The sequence below is a fragment of the Macrobrachium nipponense genome, chromosome 6, assembly GCF_015104395.2.
Source record: "Macrobrachium nipponense isolate FS-2020 chromosome 6, ASM1510439v2, whole genome shotgun sequence".
NCBI classification, from domain to species: domain Eukaryota; kingdom Metazoa; phylum Arthropoda; class Malacostraca; order Decapoda; family Palaemonidae; genus Macrobrachium; species Macrobrachium nipponense.
The window spans coordinates 87306688-87332165 of record NC_061108.1 but is presented as its reverse complement, the minus strand read 5'-3'; the positions used below and the strand labels follow the sequence as shown (position 1 = coordinate 87332165).

Here is a 25478-nt window from a genome sequence, read left to right as displayed (position 1 = left end):
GAAGAAGAAGAAGAAGAAGAAGAAGAAGAAGAAGAAGAAGAAGAATAAGAAGAAAGAAGAAGAAGAAGAAGAGAGAGAGAGAGAGAGAGAGAGAGATTTCATCAGGCATACGTGATGCACGTCAAATCAAGCTCTTCTGGGAAAAGGCATGTAATCTCCAGGTCCACTCAGAAAGCCATGGAGAGGGTATTTAAAAGAAACTATTGTGGATTACTCAACATCATAACGAATTCCCATAAAAAAACTATCTACTAATTTCCGTTTTATTGCATAAGCAGTACAATTATTATAAATAAAAATTACATCATAATCACATAATTTTATCATTTATCATCGTGGCATACACAATACTATCATCTCTTTACAAGTTAAAGTCAAATAAATTTCCCTTTGTGGAGAAGCTTGACCTCCTTATATCATAGCCTTCTTTAACTCCCTTTATTACTGCTTTTGCGATTTAATGTACATAATACACTACTAGTGCTGAGTTTCAATATGATGCCAAAATAAGTATCAAAACCTAAGTATTAATTTCGTTGCAACCTGTCTAAGAAAATTATCGCTTACCATAATTAGAGTCTGTGTGCATCAGGTGTGCTTGGGACAAACGTCAATTAGACAGGCCCGGTTTGATCAAGCGGGGTAATTGGCAAATTGCAAATGTTCAGAATGATAAAGTCATGTAATTTATTAAGGAGAATATCCATGAAGTCCTTTGGGTGGGATAGAAATAGAATGAAAAGTGTTAAACATTGTTTTTTTTTTTTTTTCTAATTAAAATGAAACCTCCAAAGGAGTTTCTATCCTAAGAGCCTATGTCCAATAGCCCTCTGAAGTGTAGAAATACCTACCGATCTGTGCTAGCTGTAATCAGCAGCTTCTGATCACCAAGTTCTCACTAGATAAAATGTATCTTTATCACGTATATTTGAAATGTTATGAAGGAGGTAATGGAGCAACAGATGGCATATTAAAAATATACTTGACTAGGGCCAATAAAAAATGTAAGTTCCGAAACTAGAAGCAGTTATTAAATAAATTAAAGTAATCCATTCTACAATATAATATCAATAAAGACCATGGCAAATTTAGGATTAAAAGACTATAAAAACCATGGTAATGTTAGGTTTAGACCATAAAAAATCATGATAATGTTAGGTTTAGACTATGAGAAAAATTTACAATCGTTTTCAAAACGTTTTTATTCTTCTTGATATAATTTTGATCTTTAAATTGCTGTCCTTTCCTTTCTCATTTGTTTATGATAAAGCTCGCTTTAAATAAATTTATTGTGCAATAATTACTTAAGTCATTGCCAATGAACGAAATATATCAACAGCACCCTGCAAGTCCTGTCATTGCTGATTCATTCATAAAAGAATTTTGCATTGAATGTCCTAACAGATTTAATGGCATACGTGTTTCCATGAGCAGAGAGAGAGAGAGAGAGAGAGAGAGAGAGAGAGAGAGAGAGAGAGAATCCTTTTAACATCGTGCCATTTCTCCCCTTTGAGACCGTTTTCGTTCAGCATTATTTATGTGTTCACTTCATGCACTATGCACTTCACAGAATCGTCCCTAACGCTTTGGTACAATGAATAATAAATAAGAACTCATTCATAAATTTTTCACCACATTCCAAGGAACATAATGGGCCAACTTGACATATAGAGTGAAAATACAACGCCAAAGCCATGACATTCTTTAGCATTGTATTACGGCCTCTGCTCCTATTAATTTTAACTTATTCTGGTGATGCAGCATATGTATATCTCATGGCAGAAATGAGACAGGTTTTATAATCCTTTCTCCAGAATTCTCCTACGATTTTCTTTTGGTATTCGGCCTGGGTTTAGTATTATAGAATTATATGAGGAAAACTAAAAATGTCAGAGAAAATGAAAGAGAAAATTTTTCTTAGAGCTTCGACTTTGTAGATTTACTTAGTCCAATGGTAATTCTTCGAATTCATGTCAGGAAAAGTTCAGACATGTTTAAATTGGAAGCGAGTTCCACTGACAGTTCTGATAAATGAGCGTGTTTAATAATAATAGAGGCATTTTCATCATAGAGTAAAGTGAACCAAATCTTTCCACCCTCTATAAATATATCTACTTTGCAACAGCCGTTTCTCTTCCGGTCCTTTGTCTACAATCTATCTTTACAATTTCGTTATTCAACAACCTTGCACTTTGAATAGTTTTTTGTTAAAAGTAGAAGCACCTGTATTCAAATATTATTATTATTTTTTTTTTTTTGCTATTACATATTTGTATAGTTTTCTCTAATCTTCTAATTAAACTGGATATATGTATAAGTTTAATGTATCAATACCAAGGATGGTGACAGATGATGGATAAAAGAATATCCTTTTGACCTATTCGAAATCAGAATTAAACAATATTACATATTATTTGATATTTCATACAATTTTAAAACAAATTTGAGTCTGATAGAATATCAGGGAAGTGACTTCACTGAAAAAAAAGAGGAGTTTATTAATATGGAACTCCATGAAAATTTTTCATATTTTCGGGATATTACTCCGGTTAGAGATTCAGTGATAAATTCAAATGACGATGGCTCGGTTGAAATTATTACATGAAATTCTTTAATCTTTTTCTCGGTGATATTACTTCTATAGTTTTCATTAATGAGATTTTACTGCTACAAAATCATTTTCCTGGATTTAATTAGCTTCACCTGAGACTTTTGAATTCCATTGCTTTCCTGAAAGACATGGTTGCCTAGCTCTTGTATTACCAAGTAATTCTACGTTAATGAAGGTAATGATAATAGCGTTATCAATATTATTTCTATTTGTAATAGTCGCGAGGATAGGTTTGACTACGTAGCTAAATTTTCTCCTGTTCTCCTAATTATCTAAAATTATGCTCGGGGACTACTACTAAAATGTGAAAACGGCTGGTTAGTGTAGTTGTGAAATCTTCTGACCTCCAAATGTTTAAGCGGGGAGCAAATTTATTCCTGCTCTCTGCTGACGTCTCCTGGCGTCTTTTTTCTATTCCATAACATTTATTTATTTATCGCCTTTTCCTATAACTCGTTACTATGCAGGCTGATTTACCTTTGGAGGCATCTTAGGTTTATAATCTGTTAGTCTGTTCATGAGTTTCAACTGAAGATTTTAAGATAAGAAGAAAGATAGAAAAAGTATTATCCTGTATTTTGAAAATATTTGAAGTGCTATATTCAAATATTCACAAAGTTTCTCCTGATAGTGTTTTGACTTAGGAAAAACCATAAATTTGGTAGCAGCTGTAAGTCCGCAAAAGTTTTTTTATCAAGAATTCTCTTATATTTGGTCTTGGCCATAATAGTGTTGATACACTGTTAGAGTATAACTGGAATCAAGGGATAAGCTCTTTCCCCTACCTACTGCAATTGCCGTTGGCAACAGTGCCCAAAACAGCTATGTTCCCCACTGCTTGCCAAGTCTTTGAAAGAAATGACCCACCACATATTCTCATGCCTTTTCCTCGAGAAAAGTAGTTGGGCTTGATTACCCTCAGAAGCTAACACAAATAGTCTTATCCCATGTAAAACCTTCTTTTATATTCTAGGCCTTGTTCCCTGGTCAGTGACTCCTAAGGGCCCAGATAAAAAAAAAACAATCAGCAGTAAAGTCACGTGAGTGATTACCAATCCTCTTTTATGCAGGATTCCCATTCGGAATTAATAATAAAAATGAACGAGGAAAGAATCTACATGTGTGCATTACATGTATGGCTCTAGAATACCTTAATTAAACATTTTGGGGTGGGATGCAGGATAACCGCTCAGTCCTGACATTAGGTGGTAGAGTGCAAAAAAAGACCACCTGGAATGGTAGCTGTGACATTAAAGCAAGTAGAAACTTATTCCTGCAATTTGCTGGTGTTTCCTGAATTCAGTTGTATTGGTCGTTTCTCTACTCCCTCATATTTACTTGTCAATCACCGTTTCCTATAACTTGTGTCTCTCTGGAGGCTGATTTCTCTTTCGAGCTCCGACCAAACATATTTTATTGTTGATATTAAGCTCCCATATGCTAAGGGCTTCCCTCTTCAAACAGGTCAATATTCCTAGCCAGGAATGATTGGCCACAGGTCAACAAGAAAAGTCTGCGAGAGTAAAGTTTGCTGATCCTGACTCCTGACACCAAAACGATCAAGAATTGTGGATTCTGAAGCACACTGGCTGTGGTTATATTGCGGGCACAGAATTACGAAGAAAACACAAGCCGGAGAACCTTACTCGAGGACAAAGGAATAGAAGCCCTACCAGGAGCAGGCCTTTATATTGTAAAGGACTAGAGGGTGGAGCTAAAGAGTTTTATGTTATCAGTACAACGGTGGCAAGGTGCCTGCCCTCAAACACGTGGATAATGAAATTTATTTTATTCATTTGGAACATAATCTTGACAGGAAGAAATTCAACGCACGTGCTATATGAAATAGTAGTCCCAGATGGATGAACTTTGTATTTTCTGCACTTGATATAGAACAATGTTAGCTGAATATATTTAGAAAATACATACGTGAAGGTCACAGGTCAGTAAAATAGGTGAGTAGACACTTTTCTTGTTACTGTCTGGGTAGAACACTGGTTGTGGGAAAAAACTTAATGCATGAGGCTGGCAATCGAATTCACCATGTACTGATCCAGCATCTGGGTTTGCGTTCTCCAGCTGTCAAAATGATCGCCTTAGAGCTGAAAAAAATGATTAACGACATATACAAAAAGCATAATCTTTTTAATTGTCGTTAAATGAAAAACACTTGTGAGAGTTTTTCATCGTCAGATCCTGGTTAAAACACACGAGTGAAAGATGAATTTATAAAGTTGAAAAATATATTTTGGTTAAGGATGTGTTAAACATCAGTCTGGTGACAGACAAGTTTGCTATAATCCCTTAGTAGGCCTGATTCAGATCACCTTTATCTAAAACGAATAGTTACTAAGTGCTGGACTGAGTATCTTGATGTACGCTAGTCATTCACACAAGTAATATCTTTGACATTTTGTTTTCAACTTGGTTTCTGGGGTCACGTGAGAGGTACTGGATGCACCCAGGGCGACTGCCACCAGGTCGGTGGCATATGTCCTGAGTGCGACGATGCCACAGGGCAGTGTCTGTGTCGACCTTGCGTGGGAGGACCGACAGGTGACACTTGCCTCCGGGGGTACTGGGGATTCTCGCAACAGGGATGCAAACGTAAGAGTTCATTATTCCCTATTTACATTTGCCATTCAGTCTGTTAAAGAGAGCCTCTAATATATAAATGGACACACCATGTCTGTTTTACTAATTGAGTTTACTAATTTATGTTTTCAGTTTCTTTTTTCAAAGTAGTTAGCTCTTCTCATAAGGTGCTGGTTAAGTATGCGGTCTACCCGCCGTATGTAGGTGCTGGTTAAGTATGCGGTCTACCCGCTGTATGCGGTCTAGAAATAATAACATTTATGGGGCATAAAAAATCTAGAAATAAAAATAAAGAACATTTATTGGACATATAAAAGTCTACAGTACGAACATTATTAAGATCTGTGTAATGAAAAGATTCATTTCCGACCCTGACAGAGCGTGAGGTTTGGCATCCTTTCTTTGGGCATCTTAAAATCAGTCTAAAATCACCACCTCGATCCCTTTTCTTTTTTTGCTGCATTACAGATCCACACTTGTGACACGGATCAGCATCTTGTATTGATTTTATCAGATTATGGTCTCTTAAGAAACCAACTGCACTCTCTTCACTTTCAATTATCTTGTAGAAATCTTTAGCACGCATGATGAAACCTGAGGGTACTTCCAAGCAATGTTCGTTGACTCTAGTAGCAGTAAACTAAAATTTAAGCATTTGACTAAAAATATAAAGGTTTTGGAGAGCTTTAAGTTCTCTAAATATTATAGATTATTCTAAACAAGAAGTATTTTGGTAGACCGCATACTTAACCAGCACCTCTCATAAACTTTATAATACTTAATACTTGGAAAAAAATCTTCAACTAATAGATTATGATTAGGTAAATGGAATTATGCCTAGCATTATCATTGTTAAAGGCAATGTTTTCATTTAATAAAGTGGGATGTTTACATACTTGTACACTGTAAATAAATAGAAGTATAAAAAATATTTGTGATCACTATTTAGTTCACGTCACAGACTAATCAAATGCTAATAAAACATGTTATAAGCAGATTAGGAACTCATGTATTAAGGTATGTATATTTAAGCATACTACGTATATGCAGCGAAAGGCATTTATGCTTTGTGTCTGAGTTGTGAGTCAGAAAAAATGGAACAGAATCGTGAACCCTTTAGCATGGCTAAAACTATGCAAAATGCTTTGATATATTGTATATTAGTGTTATATCCCCATTTCTTCCATTATCGTTATTACTAACAATGCATTTTTTGTCTAGTTTTGAATCTGCATTCTCATTTTGTTTTTAATGGCCAAAGGCCATATTTTTGTTTTTCACAAGGAATACATACGATTATTCGTTTTGCGTAGATTAAAGCTATTTGAACGAGTGGTAAACTGTTAGTATTGAGGTGAGGTCAACTCGTCGTCTTAGAATAACAGTAATATGTCCTGTGCGATGTGCAGTACTTTAAATTTATGGATCAATTCTTTACCTGTCTTCACTTGTTACTATAAAGCTGCTTAATAATGCTAGTACCCCACTTACGCAGTTCTGTCCAGTTTTATTACGTAAAAATTTTAATTCCGTCTACTGTCGCGAGTGTAGTGTTGAGCGTTTTACTTAGGCTACAGAGAAGGCCAGTCTGATTATAGAAGTTTGGTTAATTATATGTATACGAACTCTTCCAAATGGACCTATAGGATATTATACTCTGGTACACTATTGTCATGATTTATACATGGCTTACACATCGCACACATGTAAATGGTCACGTTGTTCCAGGTTGTCAAGTCCAACCTGAATTCGCAAAGTATTGTGATGAATTTTGAGTGAGATGCTTGTTTTACATTCGAGTTCCTCCTCCTCTCGTTAAAAATTTCCATTACACAGTTCATATACATGGACGTATTTGCGTTGACATCGGTGATTAATCCTCTTAAGTTATTTGATTCGTTATTTCATTTGCCCATCGATGTTTTCAGACGAAGTCCACTAGTCCAATCCACCACAGGCTTCGGAAGCCATTACTTCAAAGCGTACGTAGTCTCGGCCGACGGCCATGATGGCACAATATCTGTTTACTCTTTATCGCCGCCAGCCTGCGATTAAGTTCTGTAATGCATCAGCGACGGCTAGCTATATAGTACATGCTTTCATACATCTCCTCTCTAATAAGCTAGTATTGAAATATTTTGTGAAAATTTTTCTGTGATGCTCTCGAAATGCTAGCTAGGGCGGTTCAGTGTTAAGGAGTGGACAGTGGAATAATGGAAACATTGTGGCTTAGGCCCATTTGGCTAGGTCTGTTGATGGCTCTCAACGATTTTGCGGCAAGAGATGTAGCCTAGCCTATGTAGCTATTTCGGCGGAGTCGGTTTATATAAATTTGTTTCGATGCATCAGTTGAATAGAATGTTAGCGAAACAGTGTGAGATTGTAATTTGGCTTCGTCAGTTATTTACAACTTTTATATTCAAATTGATGCATTTGACGCATTTGAGGTGTTAGGTAATTGCTAGTCTGAGGAGTCTGGTTTACAGTAGGTATGTATACAATTTATTTTGAGTTATATTTAATATCGTGATTTTGAAACAATATAATGTCACATGGATCGATTCCCCAACCCCCGTAAATGTAATACAAAACTTACTGTAATTAAGTAGAAGATTGCAAATTCTAACTTGTGATAAGCCATCCTAATGGGAACATGAATTGAAAATTGGTCTGGGTTTCTGTATCCAAATGGGAACATGCCTTGAAAATTGGTCTGCCTTTCTGTAGCCATCTTATAAGTTCAATCTGGGATGTAAAATGTCGACGGGAACCAGAATATTTCCGAAGTTGAATGTCTGACAGAAAAGGTAATCTTGAACAGTCAAAACTGGGTAAATTATTACTTTAAACCCCATCGTTATTTCATGAGTGAAAAATTAGATTTCCTATGACGAAGTTTGTTTTGAATGGTCTGTATTCATTTTGGTATCAATTAGTTTCAGGAACTGGACCACCTTACATTAAACATTTATGGGTGACTACAGTGGAAAATCTTGGGTATAGGTTAGAGGAATTAAAATGAAAATACTGGATGTCTTTCACTTAACCTGACCTACTAGGGATGGATAGCCCTCAGTAGACCCCCATCTCGCCTAACCAAGGATGTCAGGTGACCCCCACTCCTTGCCAAATGAACCTAGGTCATTAGTTCCTTATTCATAAGGAGCCATTGCAGACTGGGCGTATAAATGTGTTCTACCAAACTTCATACATCCCAACCATACCTTCCCTTAACCCAACCTAACCTAGAGCATTACAGCTTAATGTATCTTGGGCAGGCTTTGCCTTTTCCCCTAGTTCTGTCAAAATGTTTAATATTTCTACTTACTATATAGTTTATAACCCTACCCAGTCTGTGGTTAACCTTGTGCCTATTGTGTGGCTGTGAAAACTTACAGTAAACCTTAGCTTAATTAGTATTACAGCTTGCAGAAATATCATGGGGATAGTAGAATACATGTGTGTACTTAACTTTTTACATTTTCTCCCATCCATAAATTCAGGTTTCCCGTTGTGGGCCCCTCACAGTAGTAGGCTATAATGGGGTTCAGTGTCTTTAAAACTACTGAGCAGCTGGAGAGTAGAATATCAGGAACACACACACCACTTTAAATTTATTTTGAATTTCTGACAAAATAACCCTTCAGTTTTTGTCCATGTGTACTTATTTCCAGATATATATAACAAATATAAAAGCTGTCCTCATGCAATGCAGACAAAAACAGCACGATTCAGAGTCACACTTATGCAAATATTGAAACACTTAAGAAGCTAGAAAAATGGTTAACCTCATCATTAATTATCTTTGTAACAGTAAATCTGTAATGGATATGATACACATTTTCTATGAAACATATTAAGGAGACTTAGAAAAAAAAACTCCAATTTTTTAAAACACAAAAAAAACTCCCAATATCGAGAAGCTGTTTTAATGTGAAAATATCAACTACTGTAGGCTTTGTCATCAGCCATCTCAAAACATATTTAATTACACAGTGGCTCATTGTGAGATGACATGTTGAGGCCAGACATAGTACATTTCACAAGTTCTAGGATATAATGCTGAACTCATGTTTCCAGGCGACTAAAGGTCATTAGCATGTTGTATTTGATATTGCAATTCAATACTGATTGATGCAAAATATTCAGAGCCCTGGGATTTGGCAGATTATTTTACATATCTAGTTACTGTATTCTCAAGCATCTCACAAACTCGTGGTATGCAAATGATGAACTGTTACAGAAAATAAGTGAGTGAGAGTTTCAACAGACTTGTATCATAGGTTAAACAGAGGATTCTCTTATAATAGGTCAATCATAAGGCATAGGTAGACCCTTTTTGTATTTTATTCCTTATAGATAATAGGACAACCGTAAGTCTTTGTTGGACATGTTTTAAAGTATTATTTGTAGATGTTAAATGTGAATTGTCTTGCTAAATTCTTGCTAAATATCCAGGAAAGTTCTCATTGTTTTAAGTTAAACCAAATTTAAATATATTTTTAGTTTTTCATTTTAATCATCTTTTGTAGGCGTATCTTGACCCTGCAACTCAGACTGCTGTCGACTGAGGAGGAAAAAGGAATATATTTCTAGAGACTTGTAGCCATGGGGATTAAATTTCGTAAGGTAAGTGGGAAATTTGGAACTTGAAAAAGAAATGAGATTTAAAATTAGTCAAAACTGTGTATATACGATCTTGTTTCAGAAACCAAAAATGCTTTGATTAAAATTGATTTGACGGGGACTTCAGTAGATTTAACTTAACATTCAAGGTTCATAGGGAGTATGAATTGTTAACGAAAGGATAAGTTAATGTTTTATTCATTTTTAAATCAAAATGTATCTGTTATATAGTATGTCAAGGTATGGTACTTCTCCATACTCTTATCAGAAATAAAATGCAGGTGATCATTGAATGACCCTGGATATTTATGGCTCTATGCCAAAAGAAAATGAAGCCAAACTGAATATGATATTGTGTTTTGAGTGTAAGACCTCATTTGTGTGTAAGTCTTTACGTTCAGTGAAAAAAAATATTTCGAAGAGTTGATGTACTGTGGTTATAGACATTTTGTTTTGTTTACGCAGAATTTTGAAGAGTAGATGTACTGTGGTAATAGACATTTTGTTTTGTTTACAATTTCTGCTGAATTAGCTTTCTGTCAGAAATGCTAGTATTGCCGTTTTATCACCATAACCCATTTTGTACTAGTCCCCTGTTTACGGCAGGGATTCTATCCCTGGCGTTGGGCTATAAGCCGAAAATTGCCGTAACCTAAAGCATCATAATTATTATGGGAATAAATAGCACTTAGAGCACCGTAAGTCTGGGTAACAACACCGTAAAGCGAGTATACCACTGAGCCAACAATTACAGGTTATGACACTAATATTTGTGTAAGACATTTTCTATTAACTTGATTGTCTACAACCTAAGGAATGTTTGTACTGCTGTGCAGTCAGTTTTAAGTATAATAAACTATAAGCTAGTACAAAAGCAACTTGCAGAAATACTTGTCATTGAAAAGACAATGATAAAAGATTTTGTAATATTATCAGTGCATGAGGAGTTAAAGTAAAAGAAGCCTGTGAATTAAGGGATTGTAGTTTACTTAAGGCTATACATTGGATTGTTTGCGAGTGGGTTACTTTAAGATTAGGTTAACTTACTCTATGGGTTAAGATTGTTTTGGTTAAACATTTTTTTGGCATTGGTCATTTAATAAATTGAAGTATGGTATATCATTGAATGCAGTCATTGGATTACTGTAATTCATATTGGCTTATAAGGTAAATGGAGAAGTTTTAGGTTAAGGTATTTTTGTTTGATTTGTTAAAAACTTAATTGACCATATTCATTGAAATGACGAATTATTTAATAACTAACTGCATGAATATCGCTTTCTCATCATAATCTTTACGTAGTAGGCTCGTTATATTCTTATCTTGGTTGGTTATTCTTAATTTTAATTTTACTTGCAACTAAAAAAATAAAATACATCATAATTTCTTAGTCACTAGTGTTCCACTATACGTCACAATTTCTAGGTCACTACTGTTGCCCTATACATTACAATTTCTTAATCAGTAATGTTCCACTTGTGCTCAACAGTGGGCCAACTGCTTAGGATTTTTAAAGTACAGTTTCTGAATTTAAACACATTTAGGTTGCAAGAGGTAGGAACTTTAGTTCTTTCAGACATTTCACAAGTTAACAGAATGTCATTGTTATTCAAATGTCACAGCCTTAGGGCTGAATTGTTGAGAGCAAGTTACACAGGCAATTAGGAAATTTGATTTGGAAAATCAACACATCCAAATCTTGGAGGTCTGCCAATTGTGTTGTTTTTAATCAGCTCAAAACTTTTTGAGTGTAGAAGTCCTTTCAAGCATGAAAACTTTGCACGTGTCTCCATGCTCAATGTAAACACGATTAGTTAGCCAACAGATTAAGGTAGGGTAGTTTTCATAATTCATCCAGGTAGTATTTATTGTTTAAAATCGAATGATTCAGTCAACTGATTGTAGCAGAATTTGTTAGTCATAAAACTTTAAATATAGCCAACTTCAGGTTTTTAAGGGTGTTACAACATTTTTCTCTAATGCTTGCTGTAAATTTTATTTCTATGGTACTGTATAAAGCTTTTATGGTGTTATTGATAATGAATTATAGTACATGTACCCTACTTAATTTTACCATATGTGAAAGTAGACAGACAATATGAAAGTTGAAACAATGTAAAGTTAGCTGTAAAGTTACTGGGTTAATGTAGGATAGGTTAGTTTGTGAAATTTGATGAATTAATATAGGGTAGTTTAATCTATGAAATTTATTGTTAATCTAGACGAGATCAGTCTGAAATCCTGTATGATATACTAACCTGTGAATTAACTGATTAGGTGGGTGTATGCATTATTCTGTGATGGCAGGATTACTCTGGATTAATTCAGGGAAAGTTATTAAATGGTTTTAAAGTTCAACTGGTAGTTGGTGGAGCAAGGTAGAATTAGTGCCTTAGACAAGATAGATTAGTCAGTGGATCAATGTAGGTTGGGTTAGTTAATGAATTTAGCTTTTTTAACATGGTGATTGTGGATTACCTGCTTACATATTTTTAATGTTTAAACAATCTGGTCTTGCTCAGGAATTGGCAAGCCTACATTTATTTTTGGTAGTACATCAAATCAAGTAGGGTACAAAAAAACTTGAAATTGTTGAAGTGGAAAAACCTTATTGGTTTAACATTGGTCTGTTAATGAAGTACTCAGATAAATATAAAGATTAAGAGAATATAACTTTTATAACAAGTACTCTTTTCACAGGAGTGGGATGTCATAACTGGACAAAACTATCTTCATCCATCTAGTCTCGTCTTGGCATGAAAATGTTCAGACATCAGTTGGACCACACTGAATCAAGAATCATGAAGAGTTTTTATTCAATCACTGAATATCTTGAGCAGATAATCTCTGAACCACCTTGAAATTGTGCCACGAGGTAGTAGTTTAGTTATCTAGTTATTAGGGTGAAGGAGACATAACCACTTAACACTATATGCGTATATGTTAACATTTTCATTGTTACAAATGCTTACGTACATGCACTTATAAACTGAAAAGAAAAAAATGCTAAACCTTATGAGCTGTTATTCAAATTGAGAAGTGAATGAAAACTAAAAATCACAAGGCTCAACTTTAGTGCTATGAAGGGTTCCTTCCACAGTCACAATTTATGTTCCACTTCTATTTATGTTGTGCCTGTATCATCTCATCTTGAGGAATCTCCAAAATCTATGTTACAAAGATGGAACTATGACTGTCAGTCAGAATCATTGTCACTGAATCTCCCCATTAAGGGCTCTACAACTGTCACAACAGATTCCTCATCCCTGACATCAACAATGGAAAGAGGTGCTCATCCACAACTCGAAGGGTTACGTGGCCAGTACCCTTGATAGGTACATGTATGCTATTTAATCCTAAATGGGAACCATTTGTTCATCCTTGGACAACTTACTCCTACAAAGCCCAAAAACACATTGTTTCCACTTGGAATTTTCCCAAAAGGAGCAACACTTGAGTGTTATGCATGACATTGTACAGTCCAAAAAGTCTTTGCAGTGTTAAGAATATTTAAATGCTATAATAATTATGATCTGCTATAAATAAAGTTAGCTTAGATTTAGTGGTTATATGTCAGCAGGATGAGGATCTTAGAAAAAATATTCATCAGTGAATGAAGAACTTGCTCCCCAAACAAAGGTACCATATATCCTCTTGGGAGTTTCCCCAAAAGTGTATGGTGATTTACCAGACTCCTCGAATATTTGGCTCGGCACTGAAGATATCTCAAGATTCACTCCAGTCTCAGAATCTAGTAGTATTTTCTTGAAACTTCTTACTAGAGTTAAATTCCCAGTAAAATCTATTATTTTCTATTATTCAGTCACACTAAAACTTTAAAAATGAACCACTTATTGAATCCCTCACTTCCATTCAACAACGAATCTTTACATTGTTGACCCCTTTCTTCAGTCTGATATTTAGTCTCTCTCTCTCTCTCTCTCTCTCTCTCTCTCTCTCTCTCTCTCTCTCTCTCTCTCTCTCTCTCTCGAGCTTTTATTCCTTTTCTCCCCCTGCAGGAGGGTAGTGCCATCATTGTGTTACATGCAATGCATTGTAGGCATTAGTTAGGTTCTTGCAGCCTCTAGCTCCAACCCCATCCATTTCATTGATTTAACTTATCTCCATTCATATTCTCTTTTTTTCCATCTTACTTTCCACCCTCTCCTAACAATTTAAATGTAAGCCCACCCCCCACCCCCGTTACACCTTTGAAACCACCTTTACTCTCAATTTTCCGTTGAGCACTGAAAGACTTCATAGGCCTTTGGACCAATCTTGTATTCTAATTGCATTTCTTATTCCCTTTTACCTTCCTTGGCTCTGCTTCAGTAGAGGCTGCTGTACTGTTTTCAAAATGTTAATTGTTACGAATCCCTAAATAGTCTTTGCAAATATATGTTATTAGTCTTGAAAAATAGTGTTATGTCATGTCAATAATCCTTTACTAGTTGTTGCAAATGTTATTTGGGCTTGAAAAGTAGTGTTAAAGTCATATCAGTCCAATTAAGTTAGTCAGCAATTTGTATGTTTTGAAGTAATTTTTTGGAATTTTACCCAGCTTTAGAGCTAATGTTTGATGTTAATTTTTTCAATTGTGCCCTGTTAACACCGTAGTTTTGTGATACAAGTTACTGCTGAACTTTTATCCCAGTAGTGTACAGTACTAAGATGCTAATGAAAATAGGACTGTTGTAATTTTAAAGTAAATATCATTAGTTTTGCCGTAAGATCTCGACTGTTTCCAAAGTGTCAAGAGTTATACACTTATATGTTCTGCGAATTCATGTAATTTCAAATGCTTCAGAATGTGTTAAGTGACTGTTGACAAGTAAGTACTTTTGGTTTACCTCCCAAGTTTAACAAGATTAACGTCTAAAGGTAATTTAATCTTTTTTCTTTTTATAAATGAAAAGTTATAAGCTTTAAATTTTAATTTATTTACCCATCGAACAAATCAGTAAGGAGTTTATAAAATTAATTTAACCATATATGTATATGGAAGTAAGATAACATACAGTACTAAACATATTCTTGTATACATCTTTGTCTAGTGAGGAATTAAAGCCTTAAAATTAGGTTACTCAAACTTGAGAAATGGGTAACAATACATAGGTAGGCATATAATTATTGAAAGACATTCTTCTTGCTTGTAAAATTCCATTAACTACTGCGCTCGGTTCAGTCTCCATAGGCTTACCTAAAGATGCGTCCACACGGTCGAACAATGTCCGACGGGCAAACATTGTTACTATATCATAGTCGAAGCACGATGACTTCATAAGCTTTGAAACTATGGAAGTAAATCTGGCAACAAACAGTAGTGCCGGATGAGATTGTACACCACTGTTTTTACTCTGCTCACTAGGCACAGACCGGCAGACAATTGTTGATTGGTAACGATGTTTGTCCGTCTGACACTGTTCGACCGTGTGAACGCACCTTAAGATAAAAAAATTTTTAAGGTACACAGATCTTGTATAGACAAAGCTGTAGAACAAATTTAAAATGCTAGTAATCAGCAGAGTCAAGCACTCGATTGTGTTTTTACGATTTTGTTCTTTTTAAGGCTATTTTACGTGTGTGTATATTTTTGTGAAAGCTTAATATCATTCAGCAGTTATGTGGGAAAGGTTTATCTCATTTCAATAGAATTTTCCATTAGATTTCTGTGTAGGTAGTAGCCAAAGATATTAAGTAATTAAGTTTTTCCGGCAGTTATACAATCCGTTGAATTATTTTTAGTAGTTGCAGTATCAAATTTCAAAGATTGTTGCAAGTCTTAGTTTGGAATTTGTACATTGTAACTAAAAGTATAAATGCTTTATGGCAAACTCTTGAGATTTCATTTAGCAGTATGAGCACCCGATCAAAAGGGCTGAGGTGTGCCCGCGGTTAGTTCATGTTGGGCAACGCCACTTCACAGATCCATCCAGTTCAGTGTTAGCCAGAGCAACAAGTTGAGAAAATTTCTCATTATATCTCATGAATTTCTTTTTTTTGTGTTACTTTGAGCCTCTAACGAAAATTTAAGCCACAATTTCTATATTCAAAAGTATATCAGTTGTATAATTGTTTTTGTTATGCTCACAAAACTATCAAAATTTGGGAGAAGCAAAACAAAGAAAATTAGATAAAATCTTTGATTGTATTAAATTGAATGCCATACAAAGTTTGAGCGCAGTCAATTTTGTAATACAGAAGAAATATGATTACACACCAAAAGCAGTGACAAACATTATCATCAGACTCGTAAACCCCAGTTTTCTGAAAACTTGGAACGCACCCGACGCCAGAAAGCCCCACAAAACGTGGCGCTTCATCCTTTACAGCAACTGGACGAAACTCCTCGTATCCTGTGTTTGTAAACATCTGGAATGCGTTCCAAGTTTAGCTTTTGAGGTCAGAAATGTCATTATTGTGTAATAAGTAGTGTTCATTAGAAAATTAGAAATAAAAGGAAAACCCGCCAAGGCCCTACCCAGTCCCACCTGGTAACGGACAGCTTTAGGAAGGGAATGTTCAAAACAAGCAAAGTTGCCAGGCCCTTGTATGCTTTCCTCGTCCTTTTTTATATTTATTTATCATAACTTTTATACAGCAACAACACATTATTATATTAATCAAATACACCAAGAATATTATGATGATTGTTAAAGGCTTATGGATTAACATTTAAATAAATATTTGAAAGAGGTCGATCACCGATTCATTTTATTCTTATGACTATTGAGTAAAATTTAAGTTTAAGAAATAGCACGGCTAAATGCGGATAAATGCTTAAATTAAAGAGCTTGAAAAATCGTTAATAGGTAAACTAAGAAAAGGGAGGTGGAGTCATCTGCCGTCCCATTTGCAATTTCAGCACAAGCCTTTACTCATGACTAAACCCCCTCAAAAGCAGACAAGAACGCACAAGTGACCAGGAGGCCTCTCGGCTTCGTCCCATTTCGTGTACATGATTGAGTCGGGTAAAAGAGAAGAGACGTGCAAGGGTACTGCCCTGACTACCATAGGCTTCTTCTCCCAGCAGATAGCCAGATCGGCCCGACGTGCGCATTCGCCTTACACGCGGACCACCAAATCACCTTAGCTTCGTCTGTGTGATAAATTTTCAAATAATAACCCAAAGAAATGCAACGTGCAGAGGCGAGCTTTACGTGAACATCACATAGAGCAATACAACATCCCTGCTACTACCATGTCTCAGAAATACATCACTTAGAGCGATACAACACCACTCCTACAACCATTTCTCCAAAACACACCGATGACAAAGACAAAATGAAAACCTCTAGTAAACGAGGTTGCTTTAGATCTTAATACCCTTATTAGCAATAAACTAACAGCACTTGCTTTTATCAACCAAGCAAAATGGCCTACAAGATGAACGGTAAATTACATGTCGTATATATTCCTAATAACAGAAATATGCACCAGCAAAGTAAGCAGTATTAGACGGAATTAGATTGTGAGCTAGAATACGAAATAAAAGACACCCTTTTGTAACTTATATACATGCGTGTTAAGTTGACATTCAGTTAAAAAAAAAAAAAAAAAAAAAAAATGACAAGGTACAGAAAGGTTTTGAGCTATTAGTGGAATTCCATTGTTTCATTCTCTGCGGACTCTTGATAAGTTTACCTTGAACATAACTTGAAAACATCTTAATGAAGAAGCATGCAGAGAAAGGCAGAGAGAGAATACTATGCATGAAAAGTTTATCAGATTGACTTTTTCTGTACTACTCACTGTCAGATATAAAGACTTTTGTCTCTTTAAATCGCGATTGTACATATAAGTAACGGTAGTGCGAATATCTTAACTTCGTATCTAAGTTCCCTTTGGAGTCGGGTAAAAATAAAATCGAAGATTTAGTAACTGAAATCTGGAAAATAACTTTTAATTACAGCTTCAGTCTAATGAAGATTTGATTATAGAATAATAATCTTAATATTTCACAGTGACGACCACGTTCAATATAACTTTTAAAAAAGGCAACCTGGCATTTTATTCATACTTTAAAGAATAGTTTACCGAAACACAGAACAAGCACTTCCTACTTATGATAGGACTTGATTATTGTTTACATTATCGTCACATTTGAAACTTGAAAAACGAGAGGATACAAATTACTGGAAAGAAAGACAAGGCCCCAGGAAACCAATTTCCTTTGTTAATTTCTTCCGTGATATTGTTGCTAGTGAGCGATTCTTACAAGGCAGTTCAGGAATAACACAAATTATACACAGCCCTCGAGATGAACCATAGGATTTCATTTTTCAGGAGAATCTCTTTAGTAACCCTTCAGGAATTTAGAAATAAGTATATCTTAATATAATCCCAGAATATTTCCTATTCCGTGCTCAAGGTATATTTTATAACAATTGAACCTTGGAATTTTTTTAAAATCCATACTTACTCAGTATTTTATAACCATTTCACCCAGGATTATTTTTTAAGTTCATGCTTATGGAATATCTCAGAAAAAATAATCCTTAAACATTTTGTTTTATAAAACCATGTTAGCGTTTTACCTGCAAATATTATCCACTGAAATATTTTACATTATTTCCTGCATATCAAGATTATAACAAAAATTAACCTTTGAATGATTTTAAAAAATCTTTATTTCTGGAACATTTAATAAAATTTCACCATTGAATTATTTTTAAAATGTTGATGCTGACAAAAAAAGTTATTTAAACAGACATGTAGTGAAGCCAGCTATTTGCATGTGGATATTAATCATGCGTTTAGGATTATCCCTTTCAGAAATACAACGTATTTTTTTAAAAACCATGATTCTAAAATTATCTAATGTTTCTTATTAATAACGAAAATAATTCCTGCCCTCAAGCTACCCCCGACAAAGAAAATTAGAATTAGAGCAGAAAAAACCACCATAAGCCTGTTTTACGATATTGGTTACAACAAGTAGGACTTTATACGGATACTTGGGGAAGAAAGAATACCATCAGTAACAAAAATAATTATGATTCCTCATGGTCAGCAAGAAACTCTTAAAAATATGAAGCTTCCATTAGAAAACATTCAATTGGACCTCAATTACGATTTTACTGATGTACAAGGAAAAACATTTACCAAATACCCAATATCGTACACCTATACCATCATGGATTCTGAAAGTTAACATAAATGAAAAGTTGATTTCTGCTAAGATGGGTTACAGAAGGGTCATTGTTGTGTTATTCAAAATTTACTTTAGACGGACAATAATGAAACTTGGAGATATAGATCAACCGAGATACCATGCTAATTTTGCAACTGTGTAAGTAAGGCCCTGTCCAAACTAGCTGCACTGCCCGACGGACACAGTTCCCATAACTCGTTCCACTATACTGACCGAACAAGTATAGAGCCAGAACGATGCGATCGTCTGGTAACACTGCTTCAGACGCGAGAGAAAATACCTATAAACAGCTCGAAGTGCCCGACTTGCATGCCTACTATTGTGAACAGGGCCAATAGTATGCATTTCTCAATGATAAAATTTAGTTGCAACCACATATATACTTTAGTAACTATCTTCATTCTGCTGGGGAGTTTCTGAACAGTTTGATTTATTCAAATTAAATAAGAAAATTACTGATATCAATTACTTGTTTACTAGAAAAGGAAATTACACATACCAGCCAATACTACCCTGAAGGGCACAGAGGTTAATTCTTAAAATGCTAAGAATTAATCGATAAACAGATCAAAGTGCGTCGAATTTTAAGCTACTTTAGATGAATATCATAGTCATTGGATGCAAACTTAAAACTGCAATACCCACAATTTACAGGGGACCCCCAGTTAGTGTGAATTTAGGGAGTTCTCATCACAGGCCTTGTAAGTAGTAATAAATAACACCGGGAATAATTTATTATTGTAAAACTCCAACAAGTTTTAAATTGTCCAGCTTTACAGGTGATTAAATAATACAGAAGACTAATATTTGGAGGTACGTATACACAAATTTTACCAAAGAAGTTGCCGTTCATATGCAAATTAAAAGATTGGGTATATTCCTGTACATCACTATTCCATGCTAGTACATTTAGTAATGTTAAGTGTACCATAGCTAGCCTAAGATCAGACACCTTCCACCTTATCGAATACAAGTTATAAAAAACTTCTAGACGACCATAATCCAGGACAACTTTCAAAATTGTCTCCTGCCATAAACATTTAAACACCCTAATTTTCAGAATATAGGTCATTTATTCCTCCAGATAAGTGATTTATTCCTCAAACGAAGTTAACTTCAGACCCTTAAAGCTCTGGAACTTGGCCAGCTTCTGCACCTAGTGAAGTTTTTCCAACAACAACAGGTGCAACATTTTCACCTCAAACCAAGACAACTCGTAAACTTTAAAGTACCATTCCACACACAACTCATACATGCGCTCAAACCAAAAACACACAACTCCATAACCGAGCTTGAGCCACACACACAAACTCATACAAGAGCTAAAACGCGCGCGCGCGTGCTCGCACACACACACACACACCACACACACTCTGACAATTACCATTCTAAAAAGATATTCAAAAATTTACCACACAGGTCGTCTAAAGATGATTACACCAGTTCTCTAGCCCTCCTTTATGTCAAGGACACAAATGGTGGATATCAGAGACAAAATGGTCATTTATGATCCCTACTGGACCTCTTTTCAGGAAGCCCAGGGACCTCAGTGTAACAGAAAGTGCTGAAATGCAAGACTTCAGAAAAACTCATATCAAATGTCTTTGGACATTAACTCTAGAAACAAAATCCTTAAACAAATAAAAACATTTAAAATTCATTACCTTTTATAATTCCGATTAACCTCTACAATAAAAGTTTCAGTGGCCTCTGACAATAATTTTTAACCAATTCCACAGTAACTCGAAAGAAAAATTCATATATTCTTGAGAGTATTTCAAATCATAATCTTTTTACCTTCTGCGAACATTACTGGCATTACACTCTGTTTGACATTTGATAATTGGATGTCATCAAAACTGGAGAGTATACATATTCCCACTAAAAACAAATTATACCAAAACCTATTCATTTGGAATTACAATCTCCCACAATCCAAGATGCTAATGAATTTTGAAAGTAAAATTCTAACAATTCTTTAACAAATGACAGCAACTTAAAAAAAAAAAATAGGAGGCTAGTGAGCAACTTAAGGCATGAGATAACAATTACTGATTATGGCTTTGATTTTCAAGATAGGAATTAATCTATTCTGACAACAATGCCGGAAGAGCAAGTGGACTCGACTCCCATCATGTTTACCAAAAAGGCTTTCAACATTTTGGTTAGTGCAATATATTCAAGTTCACGCATTAGAATACTGCTCTCATTACACCAGTAAAAAAATTAACACCCTCCTTGTACACCAGAAATTCATAAATAGCCTAAATGAACAGTGGTTGCTCTTGTTAAAAGCAAGATCTACATCATGGACCCCTTGGCCCTTTTATGGCTAGGATTAAAAATGGCAAATGCTGATGCTAGAAGTGGGAAGGGGGCAAAGGGAGGAGTCGGGCATATGAGCGTAGAATAGGTGCCTTTTATTTATTTATTAATTTTTTTACATTTCCATTTTGGGGGAGGGTAGGAATAGGAAGGGGGAATGGGAGATCTGAAAGGTGAATTCAGCATCAGAGGGGAAAGAACTTCTGCATATCTTATTTAATGGATAACTTAAGAAAGCTCAGTTTTCTTACTTCATATTTACAATATTTAACATTTCATTGCTCAAGGTATGCTCATGTAGCCCTACAAAGAAACAAACACACATACAAAGTTAAAATAATTGACAAAAACCATCAGAAAATAAAAAATAAAAAATATCCCATTTAATATTTAAACAACCGTGTTCAGTCTTGGTTAATATTCAGTCAACTCTGTTCAGTCTCGGTCATTTCAAACATTCACAAAAACATATATACAAACTGCATCATCCACCCAACTTTACTTATTTCCGTGTTTCATATTAGTCTCTTCCTCCCAAAAATCTATAGCAAAAACATGGACACGTTCTACACAGTTTTATTTTCGGTCATAAAACATCCCAAAGCCTAATTATATCCTTCTTAACCTGATTCTGCAGTGATCAGCTACTAAATTCACCTGAAAAATTCCAAATTTCATTAGCCGAAATGTCCCTGTTAAAACCAATTAACTGACGCGAGTCCGTCAACTTCCATACCGAGTGTTGCTATTCAGCTGGCGCTTAGTAATCATTTGTGGCCCAAACATTTGCGAATTCTTAAAGTTATCTCCAACTAATTCTAAAATGCTAACACTTAACCAGTAGTTAAAGTATTTTCACCGGTATTTTATACCCCGTAGTACTCATTCAATTAACCGTATAACCTAGCAGTCATCTCTTTTTCTCAACTATACTCATTACTCTAATTCACTTTGCAGTAACTTCTCTTCGAAGAGAAAAAGTGGACATATGAAACACACACACACACAGTTTCAGTCATCTGTATTCTAAAAGCATCTTCAAGCATCAATGGTACAACAAGTATCTTAAAGAGGAACGAGTATTAAATATTTATTTAATAAACAACAAGGACCCATACTTCATTGCATGCTATGCTATTATTATTTTTTCTTATAAAATTAAAAATATACGTGGGGGTTCACACTACACGTCTTTGTTGGGAAATATGAACTCAAAATAAAAACTGAAAACTAAGTTATTATCCATTACAATATGCTCAACAGAAAGTAAAAAACTAAAATTCTCCCACAAATATTTTACTGAAAGGTGAGCAGTTTGGTTTAAGGTCTAACTTCTAAAAAATCAATATTGTGAGTAGAAAATTAAATGCTTGCATGAGAATTACGTACCTTGAAGGGTTACAGGAAAATTACATACCTTGAAAAACTAAACTGCAGAAGTTCTTTTTTGTAAAAAAAACAAAACAAAAGGTACCTTAAAACTAGTATTAATCTCACTCTCATCAATTACAGAACATTTATCAATGGACGTTTAATCTACAAAGCAATATCCCGCTGCTTGTTTTAATTTTTAAGCGTACAATAACCCCTTCACAGGAAGTTTATGAAATTTTCATAATCGATTTAGTGGTATATTTAATTACAAATTTTTTCACTTCAAACATGTTGGCATAAAAGAAAAAGGACGTTCTTGAGCTACCTACAGACAATACCCAAAATTCATATTTGGAATGACTTCGAAGCAATTGAGACAAAAGGGAGACTGGTAAAAAAAAAAAAGCAGATGATATTCTCAAGTATCAATTCAAAATTGAACAAGGAGTAAAGACGCTTCGAAAAACAGACATATAAGCTTACACAAGAAAAGATGTCGAACAATTTTGGAAGAAATTCCAGTTGCTATTAAGATAATTTCCCCAAAAATGTTACAGATAGTAAGAACCAGGATGAAACAGGAGTCTCCCGAGAGTCCTGGTAAGAAAAAAAACAGAAACTTTGATATCCCATTTGAAAAATTTATTATGCTATTCAAGTAAGTGTTAAGGGCAGAATAATTACAGCAAAATCCCAAAGAAAGGAAAATCAAAGTCAGCAACTCTTAAACAACTGTAGTGTACTTATGAGAAGTGCACACCATATCAGTCCGGTTTTATTCCTTCTACATCGGAAAACGATAGTAGGGCATAAAGATATCAGAGATAAATACGGACAATTAATAGTAGAATGTTAATTACCAACCGGACTGCAAACTACTGCCAAAATTACAATTTTTTTTTTAGAAGCAGATAAAATAGTAGGCAAGGGGCCCATGCTGGCACAAAACTGGTTTAATATAAACTTACCCACCTTGACGCTGACAGAGGGATCAAGTTTAAAATTCAAGGAGCAGCAGATACTGATGTCATGAATCAGAGTTAGATTAAAACTTTAAACCAAGTTACCGAAAGCATCCATGAAAGCAAAGAATCTCGCTGAATATTGCATAAGTTTATGAATGTTTATACTCTGAGAGGGCATTCTTATGGTTCAAACCTTCATCTAAAATTAAGACAAACACAACTAAGTAGCACACTTAAAATAACCAATTCCTTGGTAAAACCTTTTTTATATTTTTTTTCATAAACTGGCTTCAGTAACCATCAAGGCATCCATTTACATTGAAGCCAACCTACAAGATTAAATATTCCCTCCAGGCCAATAGCAAAAGACAAGAATAAAGAAGTCAGCCAAAAAAGACACATCCGTAGCAAGCCTGCTACTTATTCAACGATATCAGACAGACTTGACACTATGCAATGAGAAATCTTTTATTTGGTTATTAGAGCCAAAACTCAGTGATCAAATGGTAATAACTAAAAAGGAAACAAGACAACTTTGGTAATGGTGAACTGTATATTCATTATGTGCATATACTTTCATAGGAAGGCAAACATTCACAGTAGATGAAGAGTAATAACAGAAAAAGTAAAACCGAAAAACAAAACACAGTTACAAGATAAAAAGCATGCTAAAACTTTGGAAAAAGAACTTTGCATAACCCAGAATTCCAGTATACGAGGAAGCTTCATAGAAATTCACAAAGAAACCTACACTTTGACATCTCAAAAGACTAGGAACATGAATTAAACCAGTGGCAAACATCATTTCAAGATATAAAACTAAAGACCTACTGTGACAAAAAACTCCTTAATATTCTTGGTATATTACCATGTTCAGTTCTCAACACCAGTTACCATTATGCTTGCTTATCAACAACAATGATTTTCAGAATAAAATGGGTCTGTTCAGAGCATTGTGTTTATTATTTAAAAACTTAAAACCGAGCAGAAAATTATGTTTTTAACCGAACATGAGTTGAATTACTATTCCAGTAAGCTCAAATACTGTCATTTAAGTGGTTAGGACGCTGGCAAATTTACGGAGGAAAATGCGCCCCCCCCCCCCCCCCACACACACACACACACCCCAAAAAAAATGAATCTAACACGACTACAATTGAAATTACACAACCTAGTAATAATTACATCGATGAAGTTTCATTAATGGCGATACCTTTACATTGATGAGAGTGAGATTTAAAAATGAGGCTCTTAGTAAACAAAAGTAGACTGAAGATTACAAAAGTCAAATAACACCTAAAGTTATTAGAACTATATAAATATTTCAGTTGTCTGATTAAATTTGAATTTTGAAATCTTTGAAAGCAATTTTGATAAAAAGCTAATTTTCTTGTTAATAAAATTGATTCATTGATAAAAATCAATAGAGCACAGGGACTCGAAAATATGATTAAGTCTAAGTATATTCAGTATAGTCTTTTAAGATCAAATTCGTTGACAACTTGACAAAACTACTTAAGCCTCATTGTAAAACATCTTAACTTTCAGAAATTGGAACTATCCTCATTTTTAAAATAATAAGGTATTATTATTCTGTATGCCAAGATAGCATGTTCTACTTCCAATGCAGAAAAAAAACTTTTTTTCTGATAGATAATAGTCTTCTCAATGTACATCAAAATCAATCTTGCGACTGGAATCATTCCATTCAGGCCGGCAACAAAGCTTAATCTGAAAGAAAGTCAAAATGTTACTCTCCAATAATTCAGAGGAAATTTGTTCTAGCCAATTTACTGCTTATTGAACTTAAACCTTTTCCTATCAAAGT

General features: G+C 34.7%; 2 long non-coding RNA genes across 2 annotated transcripts in view; one reads left to right on the top strand and one right to left on the bottom strand.

The window, feature by feature from the left end:
* Positions 1-7294: 7294 nt before the first annotated feature.
* LOC135216050 (uncharacterized) lies at positions 7295-14762 on the top strand. Its single transcript, XR_010314791.1, has 3 exons — positions 7295-7695; positions 9739-9835; positions 12533-14762. It is a non-coding gene; the product is annotated as an uncharacterized LOC135216050 (long non-coding RNA).
* A 10023-nt stretch (positions 14763-24785) lies between these two features.
* Positions 24786-25478, bottom strand: part of LOC135216883 (uncharacterized) — a 16321-nt gene continuing 15628 nt past the window's right edge. Inside the window, exon 4 of the long non-coding RNA XR_010314951.1 lies at positions 24786-25381. This is a non-coding gene — a long non-coding RNA (uncharacterized LOC135216883). The remainder of the gene's footprint in view (positions 25382-25478) is intronic.